Here is a 9,004-nt window from a genome sequence, read left to right as displayed (position 1 = left end):
CCAATGACATCGTCCACTGACACTGACCACTACCCAACTGACACCGACCACTACCCCACTGACATCGTCCACTGACACCGTCCACTGACACCGACCACTACCCCACTGACATCATCCACTGACATCGTCCACTGACACCGACCACTGACACCGACCACTACCTCACTGACACCGTCCACTGACACTGACCACTACCCCACTGACATCGTCCACTGACACTGACCACTACCCCACTGACATCGTCCACTGACACTGACCACTACCCCACTGACACCATCCACTGACACGACTACTACCCCACTGACACCCTCCACTGACACCGACTACTACCCCACTGACACCATCCACTGACACCATCCACTAGCCCACTGACACCGACCACTACGCCACTGACCCCCATTTCAGCTTGCATATCGCACTGCGAACTGACAGGACATGAACCGGATCGCATGGGTGTGATCACCTATGCGATTCTGGTGTGGACCAAAAAAAAGGTCCTGTGCGTGTTTGGTCCAAATGAGATGCGAATCGCATCGCACAGACATCGCATGTGATCTGAACAGCAGTGCAGTGCAAATCACTTGCGATCTCGCACAGCGCACTAATGTGAACCAGCCCTAAGTTCATTCAGCCTTACTGGGTGTAAGTATAAAAAGTGAGAAGTCCACCCCTCCCCAACATAACACATCCTGGTAATATAGGAATGTTGCATATGTGATCAGGTGACCTCAGACACACACACTGCAATATAACAATAATAATAAGAAGATCACTTAAGCTCGGACTAAATACATCTCCCCTAATCACTTGTCTATGTATATTCGGATGGCTGTTCACTGCAGCATTTCCTCATCACACTGAACTGTGGATCACACCCCATATTATGAAAACATTTAGTCAAAAAACAGGAAAGGCAGTCAATCCTGGGAGAGCTGGAGGGGAGAGGAGAGGAGAGGAGGAGAGGGGAGGGGGGTGTGAATTGTGCACTTTTTACACAGGCTGTGTATGTCTGCAAGCTAGTGCACGAGATATGTAAATAACCTGTCACTCGAAGCAAGGACTTTGGTTTTTATCTGTAAGTCTGTTTTATTTCACTAAACAATAAAAAGAGGATTGCTCAGAGCTGGATTAACTCTGTGTGGCAAGACTGGGCACAGATGATAGGAAATCGTATTCTCTACATTGTGACATCCAAAAAAATTGTGTTTACATCCACTTTAAGTCATAATTCCTAATGTTTAACATTAGGTGTTTCTTTTTTACCTGTATATAACATAGATAAAAACTCTCTCTGTAAAGACTTGTGTTTATAAACAAGTACTACATGCATACATTTTAGAAAATTCCATTTGCACTTTTTTATAATTTTTAAAGTGAAACATTAAACAAAATGTTAATTTCTTTAAAAAACATGCTTGGTGAATTCTCTGAACCAGCCTGTGAAGTGGTGCATCTGTATGACGTATACAACCTATTACTGCAAAATACCAGACCTTTAGGCCCCATTCACACGAGCCGGACTCCGTCGATGCGGAGTCCGCCTGCTCCCGCCAGCTCAGCGGGAGATCTGTCCGCAGATCTCCGCTGAGCCGACGGATGACAAGCTTCTCTCTGCTCACTGAGCGGGGAGGGGCTTGTCGGGCACCGCTGTCTCCTATGGAGCGATCTGATGAAAACGGACAGCATGTCCGTTTTCATCAGATCTTACTCGATCCGATCCGCCATGGACGGATGGGGACATGTCCCCATACGTCTGTGTGAAGGACTTTTATGCAATTGCCTATATGCTTCAGTTTAATTCTCTTCCTGCTATTTTAATGTCTGTGTGTTATGTGTAAAAGGTGACTTTTTGTATTCTAAAGTGTTTTATGTCTTTTTGCAACCATGTGCTCAATGGAGTCTGCCTCTAGCCCTGGATACTTGGATTACTTTCCCCTTTGTCTCCAGGATAGAGGCCTCTGTAAAACCTGTTTAAACCAGATTGCCATGCTGCCAGTAAGGGACAAAAGATACTTTTACTAACTGTATGTGTAATTGGGTTACCTCTCAGGCTAAGGGGAGGAGATGTGTGGGATGTAACTATGGTGTAATTGGGTAATTCATAATTGTCTGTGGGCGTCTCTCTTGCATGGGAGAATGGCATAAAAGCAGAGTGTGTGTCATTAAAAGTCAGTCTGGTTCCAGCATTAAGCTTTGGCTCATGTGTGGATTATTCGGCGATTCCAGGGATATTTCTACTCGTGGAATATTGGGTGATTTTCTTTTATCAGAGAAGAAGGGAATGCTTGACAGGGATATTTTCTACTACCGTCACAACTGGTTGGCAGCAGCTGGATTTTTCCTTCTACTTTCCTTTACACCAGGACTCCAAGCAGACACTGGGAACAGTGAATGGAAGGCTGGTACACCTGGCTTAAAAGAAATACACTGAAAGAACTACTGGAAGTTCGTGGAAGGATTGCTAGCAACAAAACCAAGCGGGTCATCATAGCAGAATTAATGGAGCTAGACCAGGAGAACTTGGTTGTAGCAACACCAGCAGTACAAGAGATGGAGACACCAGTGATTCAGGAGGAGGAATCACCAGCCAACAAGGTAATGAGAGAGAAGCTAGCATGGTTCGGTCCGAACCCAATGGCGGATGTGGTGCTGAAATTGATGGACCTGTTAGCGGAGGAGGCTAAACAAATAAGAGACGCAGAGCTACAGTTACAACTGGCAGCAGTCCAACAAGCAGCCGCACATTCTCCAAACAGTGAGTACAGCACAGCAGACACAAGGAAGATTCCGTTTAGCGCTTTTAAAGCTTTTGATGAAAAAGACTGTGAAATTGATAACTACCTGGCAGATTTTGAGAGACAATGTAACCTGCACCGAATAGCTAGAGGAGAGTGGGTTTCAATATTGTCAGGCAAACTGTCAGGAAAAGCTTCTGATGCTTTCCGGACCGTGCCAGAGCAGGTGATCCATAGCTACGCCAGGGTTAAAGAAGTGCTCCTGGCTCGTTATGCAGTAACCCCAGAGTCCTACCGACAGAAGCTCAGGGACTCACGCAAAACCAATAAAGACTCTTACGTGGAATGGGCATGCCAGTTATCCCTGTCGGCCTCTAACTGGGTTAACAGCAGTCAGGCCACCACCGCAAAGGACATTTTGCAACTAATGCTCCTGGAGCAATTTTACAATCACATCCAGTCGGATGTCAAAGACTGGGTGAGAGATCGCAGGCCCATGACTCTACCAGAGGCCGCTAAGTTGGTGGATGAATATGCGGATACTCGCAAGACGAACCAGGTCACACCACGGGTACAACCTCCACGACCAACGGTGCCCTCACACCCACCAGCCGCTAGATACCAACCTCCTAACAGACCGGTGACATCTAGCCCTCGCTATCCACGCCAGGAGGACAACGAACAACGCTGCTTCCGGTGCATACAGCTGGGTCACTTCAAGCAGAATTGCCCCATTGACGACAACACCAGGTCAAATTGGTCTCGACCTGGGTACCGCCCACCAGCAGCAGCCCATTGTGTAGACTCGGCTTGGGATCCCCAGGAGCTGGGTCAGGAAGAACCATTGGGCACCCTTTACGAAAGCCCTCATGGTACAATTTGTTATTACGGACAACAGGAAACACCATTGTCAGCCGGTCATGGTTAACGGAAAAACCGCCCGGGGATTAAGAGACAGCCGGGTGGGCGACAGCCATGAGCCAGAGGGGCCCTGGAGGGAGCTGGGCAGAAAGAGGCACCGCCGGCTACCCTCCAAGAAGAAGAGGTCTTGGAAGCCGTATAACAAGCTGACCTGGGAGGAGAAGAAGCGACTGGAGGAGAGGGAGTTGCAGCGGGCGTCCAAGATGCAGGCCGAGATGTTCGCCAAGGGCCAACCGGTGGCCCCTTACAACACCACCCAGTTCCTGACGGAGGACCATGGCTTGGAGGAGCCCGACCTGTGCCCGCCGCCAAAATGGGCCCCCGCCACCCTGCCACCCATCCACCTTGACAGCACAGAGGACGACGAGGAGGAGGATGGCACGGGCAGCGACGGTATGGCCAGCGACGGCACCAAGTTCCTGCAGAAGGACTTTTTTCGAGACCTACGAGAAGTACCACGTGGAGAGCCTGCAGGACATGAGCAAGCAGGAGCTGATCCGTGAGTACATGGAGCTGGAGAAGTGCATGAGCCGCATGGAAGAGGAGAACAACCGCCTAAGGTCACAGCAGGCCGACCCCCCCAGGCTCCATGAACTGGAGATGGAGCTGGAGAAGCTCAAAGAGGAGAACCGGCGGCTGCAGAGGGAGCAGGTGGTGGCTGACCCTATGGGGCACTGATCCAACCCCCCCCCCCCGGACTCTGAGCACCAGTGCTACAGCATTTCAACAAATATCAATTTTTCTTTTTATGAATCTCCTGTGATTGTCACTTCAGAGCCATAACCTGCCCCCTCCCATAGCGGGACACCTAGACGGCGGTGCACAGACCCATCTGCCGTCTTCACACCCTCACTTCTGGTGACTCTGCAGATCGCACAAAGACTTGGGAACTGACCGGCGTGTGATCTGACGACCCGGTGGCATACCTGAGTCGGAAGCTGTTGCCAAGGGAGGTCAGTTACGCCACCATTGAAAAAGAGTGTTTGGCCTTGGTATGGGCACTCAAAAAGCTCACACCTTACCTTTATGGCTGGGCTTTCACTCTCTTCACCGATCACAACCCCTTGGTGTGGCTTAACCGAGTTTCAGGGGACAACGCCCGTTTGCTACGCTGGAGCTTGGCCTTACAGCCCTATGACTTTACGATTCATTATCGCCCAGGCAAGCAAAACAGGAATGCAGATGGATTGTCACGCCAAACGGAGTTAACCTCGGACTAAAAGCTCTGAACCCGTCAACCCTACTGGACCAGGAAAGGTCCAACCGAGTTGCCGGAGCAGGGAGAAAAAGGGGGGCCATTGTGAAGGACTTTTATGCAATTGCCTATATGCTTCAGTTTAATTCTCTCCCTGCTATTTTAATGTATGTGTGTTATGTGTAAAAGGTGAATTTTTGTATTCTAAAGTGTTTTATGTCTTTTTGCAACCATGTGCTCAATGGAGTCTGCCTCTAGCCCTGGATAATTGGATTACTTTCCCCTTTGTCTCCAGGATAGAGGCCTCTGTAAAACCTGTTTAAACCAGATTGCCATGCTGCCAGTAAGGGACAAAAGATACTTTTACTAACTGTATGTGTAATTGGGTTACCTCTCAGGCTAAGGGGAGGAGATGTGTGGGATGTAACTATGGTGTAATTGGGTAATTCATAATTGTCTGTGGGAGTCTCTCTTGCATGGGAGAATGGCATAAAAGCAGAGTGTGTGTCATTAAAAGTCAGTCTGGTTCCAGCATTAAGCTTTGGCTCATGTGTGGATTATTCGGCGATTCCAGGGATATTTCTACTCGTGGAATATTGGGTGATTTTCTTTTATCAGAGAAGAAGGGAATGCTTGACGGGGATATTTTCTACTACCGTCACAGTCTGTTTTTAGCGGATCGGGTCGGATGTCAGCGGACATGTCTCCGCTGACATCCGACGCTCCATAGGGATGCATGGAGCGGACGTTCAGGTCCGCCGTCAAAACTGACAGGCGGACCTGAACTGTCTGTCCATGTGAATGAGGCCTTATCCTAAAAAAAAATCTGGTATGGATTTTAAGGGATAGCTAGCCCAAACAACAAACAAGGAAAAAAACATGTGGTTCCTTCTAAATCGATACAAGGTCCTTATATAAGCATGCAGCCTTTGCAGGCCAGACAAGGAAGTGGGGGTGATTGTGCAGCCTACCCCAATAAAACATACCAGGCTAACTGTATACACTCCGAGGAGTGTGTTTCCTCAGTGGGACTTTAAATTGGGAGGACTAGGTTGATTGAGTGACGAGACAAGTCACAAAGTATTCAAAAAATATATTAATTGGTTTTATTGACAAAAAAGTATATATATATATGTATAGAGAATTTTTATTTTTCATAATAAAGGCTACTCTACACATTGGAACGCATCCAAGAGATCAAAGGGCTGAACAAGAGGGGACAGCAAAAAGTGTGAGGCAAACAATTATTATGTTGAGAACACTGACAAGACATAAACAGACAAAAAAGATAATGCAAAGCCCAGTTCTGTCTATAGGGTGAAGACAGATAACCCGATATCCCAATAAAACATACCAGGCGACATGCCCTCAACATGGGGATAGTGCCTTGCCAGTGAGTACTCCCCTGGCAAAGCACATCGTCCCAATGTTAATATAGTTAGGAGCTTCTTTCCCACAACCCTGGCATGGTGGTTGTGGGGGTTAGTGAGTAGGGGGCTTATTGAATGGCTTCCTGCCTGGCCACTACACATATGTAAACAGGTGAGACAAACGTTCTAGGAGGATGCACCTGTGCAACCTCCCACTTGTGGCACCAGTGTGCAACCTTGGGGCCATGCAGTGGCACGATCTGTGACTGCTGTGTCCACTGGATCACATATAGGGGTACTAGGGTGCTGTGATTGACCCTGGTAGTGACCAATCACAGCAATCACATGAAAAGTAGTAAAAAATGGCTATCATTTATGATGCCATTGCTTATTTCTGTGATCTATATGATTGATCACAGTAATCACATGGTACAGGGCTAATCACAGTGACCCTATTCTATGTGAAAGCTGTAGCCAATCACAGCAATCACAATGGAATGTGGTCTTAAGTTTGCAACCCGTTGTAAACTCCAAGCTTTTCAATAAATTCCAAACTTTTATTGATGTTCATGAATTTGTAAGAAAACTGAACGTTAAAAGGTATCTTATAACCAATCCTGTAAAAATCAATAGACTTGTTGCCCCCTTCTATTAGGCCTCGTACACACGAAAGGTTAACCAGAGGACAACGGTCTGATGGACCGTTTTCATCAGTCCAAACCGATCGTGTGTAGGCTCCATAGGTTATTTAACCTTAGGTAAAAAAAAAAGCCAACTTCCTTTAACCACTTACCCCCCGGACCATATTGCTGCCCAAAGACCAGAGTACTTTTTGCGATTCGGGACTGCGTCGCTTTAACAGACAATTGCGCGGTCGTGCGACGTGGCTCCCAAACAAAATTGGTGTCCTTTTTTTCCCACAAATAGAGCTTTCTTTTGGTGGTATTTGATCACCTCTGCGTTTTTTATTTTTTGCGCTATAAACAAAAATAGAACGACAATTTTGAAAAAAATGAATATTTTCTACTTTTTGCTGTAATAAATATCCCCCAAAAATATATAAAAAAACATGTTTTTTCCTCAGTTTAGGCCGATACGTATTCTTCTACATATTTTTCGTAAAAAAAAATCGCAATAAGCGTTTATTGATTGGTTTGCGCAAAAGTTATAGCGTTTATAAAATAGGGGGTATTTTTAGGGCATTTTTATTAATATTTTTTTTTACTAGTAATGGCGGCGATCAGCTATTTTTTTTCGGTATTGCGACATTATGGCGGACACTTCGGACATTTTTGACACATTTTTGGGACCATTGGCATTTTTATAGCGATCAGTGCTATAAAAATGCATTGGATTACTATAAAGATGCCACTGGCAGTGAAGGGGTTAACACTAGGGGGCGGGGAAGGGGTTAAGTATGCCTGGGTGTGTTCTTACTGTGGGGGGGGGGGTGGCCTCACTAGGGGAAACACTGATCCTCGGTTCATACAGTGTATGAACCGAAGATCAGCATTTCCCCTGCTGACAGGAACGAGAGCTGTGTGTTTACACACACAGCTCCCGTTCCCCGCTCTGTACCGAGCGATCGCGTGTGCCCGGCGGCGATCGCGCCCGCCAGGCACACGCACGGGAGTCGGGGGCGAGCGGGGGGCGCGCGCGCGCGCCTCCGGCGGCTAATAGACAGGACGTCATATTACGTGCTCTCGCCTAGGAGAGCCACCTTGTGGACGTATTTCGGCGGTGCGCGGTCGGCAAGTGGTTAAAATTAACCTATGGATTCTTTAAGTGGTTAAGGACTAAGTCTTAAGGACTATGTTACGAAACACACTAAGGCCTCATACACACGATAGGTTAACCAGAGGACAACGGTCTGAAGGACAGTTGTCATAGGTTAACCTATGAAGCTGACTGATGGTCCGTCGTGCCTACACACCATCAGTTAAAAAACTGATCGTGTCAGAACGCGGTGATGTAAAACACAACGACGTGCTGAAAAAAACGAAGTTCAATGCTTCCAAGCATGTGTCGACTTGATTCTGAGCATGCGTGGATTTTTAAATCAATGCATGCTCAGAATCAAGTCGACGCATGCTTGGAAGCATTGAACTTCGTTTTTTCAGCAAGTCGTTGTGTTTTACGTCACCGCGTTCTGACACAATCGTTTTTTTAACTGATGGTGTGTAGGCACGACGGACAGCTTCATAGGTTAACCTATAACAACGGTCCTTCAGACCGTTGTCCTCTGGTTAACCTATCGTGTGTACGAGGCCTTAGTGTGTTTCGTAACATAGTCCTTAAGACTTAGTCCTTAACCACTTAAGCCCCGGACCATTTGGCTGGCCAAAGACCAGAGGATTTTTTGCGATTCGGTACTATGTCGCTTTAACTGACAATTGCGCGCTCATGCGACGTGGCTCCCAAACAAAATTGACGTTCTTTTTTCCCCACAAATAGAGCTTTGTTTTGGGGGAAATTTGATCATCTCTGCGGTTTTTATTTTTTCCGCAGCGTCAATTTAAAAAAAAAAATCAATATTTTGTACTGTTTGCTATAATAAATATCCCTAAAAGAATCTCTCTAAAAAAAAAAAAAAATTCCACAGTTTAGGCCCATACGTGTATTCTACATATTTTTGGTAAAAAAAAATAGCAATACACGTATATTGATTGGTTTGCACAAAAGTTATAGCATCTACAAAATAGGGGTCGTTGTATGCCATTTTTATTATTATTATTTTTTTTACTAGTAATGGCGGCGATCTGCGATTTTTATCGTGACTGCGA

The 9,004-nt window shown here is 46.5% G+C and overlaps 1 pseudogene; it reads left to right on the top strand.

Moving 5' to 3' along the window:
* The first annotated feature begins 3,724 nt into the window (after window positions 1-3,724).
* On the top strand, window positions 3,725-4,334 carry LOC120924970 (annotated as a pseudogene).
* The last annotated feature ends 4,670 nt before the right edge of the window (window positions 4,335-9,004 follow it).

Source organism: Rana temporaria, chromosome 1 (assembly GCF_905171775.1).
Source record: "Rana temporaria chromosome 1, aRanTem1.1, whole genome shotgun sequence".
Classification (NCBI taxonomy): domain Eukaryota; kingdom Metazoa; phylum Chordata; class Amphibia; order Anura; family Ranidae; genus Rana; species Rana temporaria.
The sequence above is the reverse complement of the archived record's forward strand: the minus strand, read 5'-3'. Positions and strand labels throughout refer to the sequence as shown.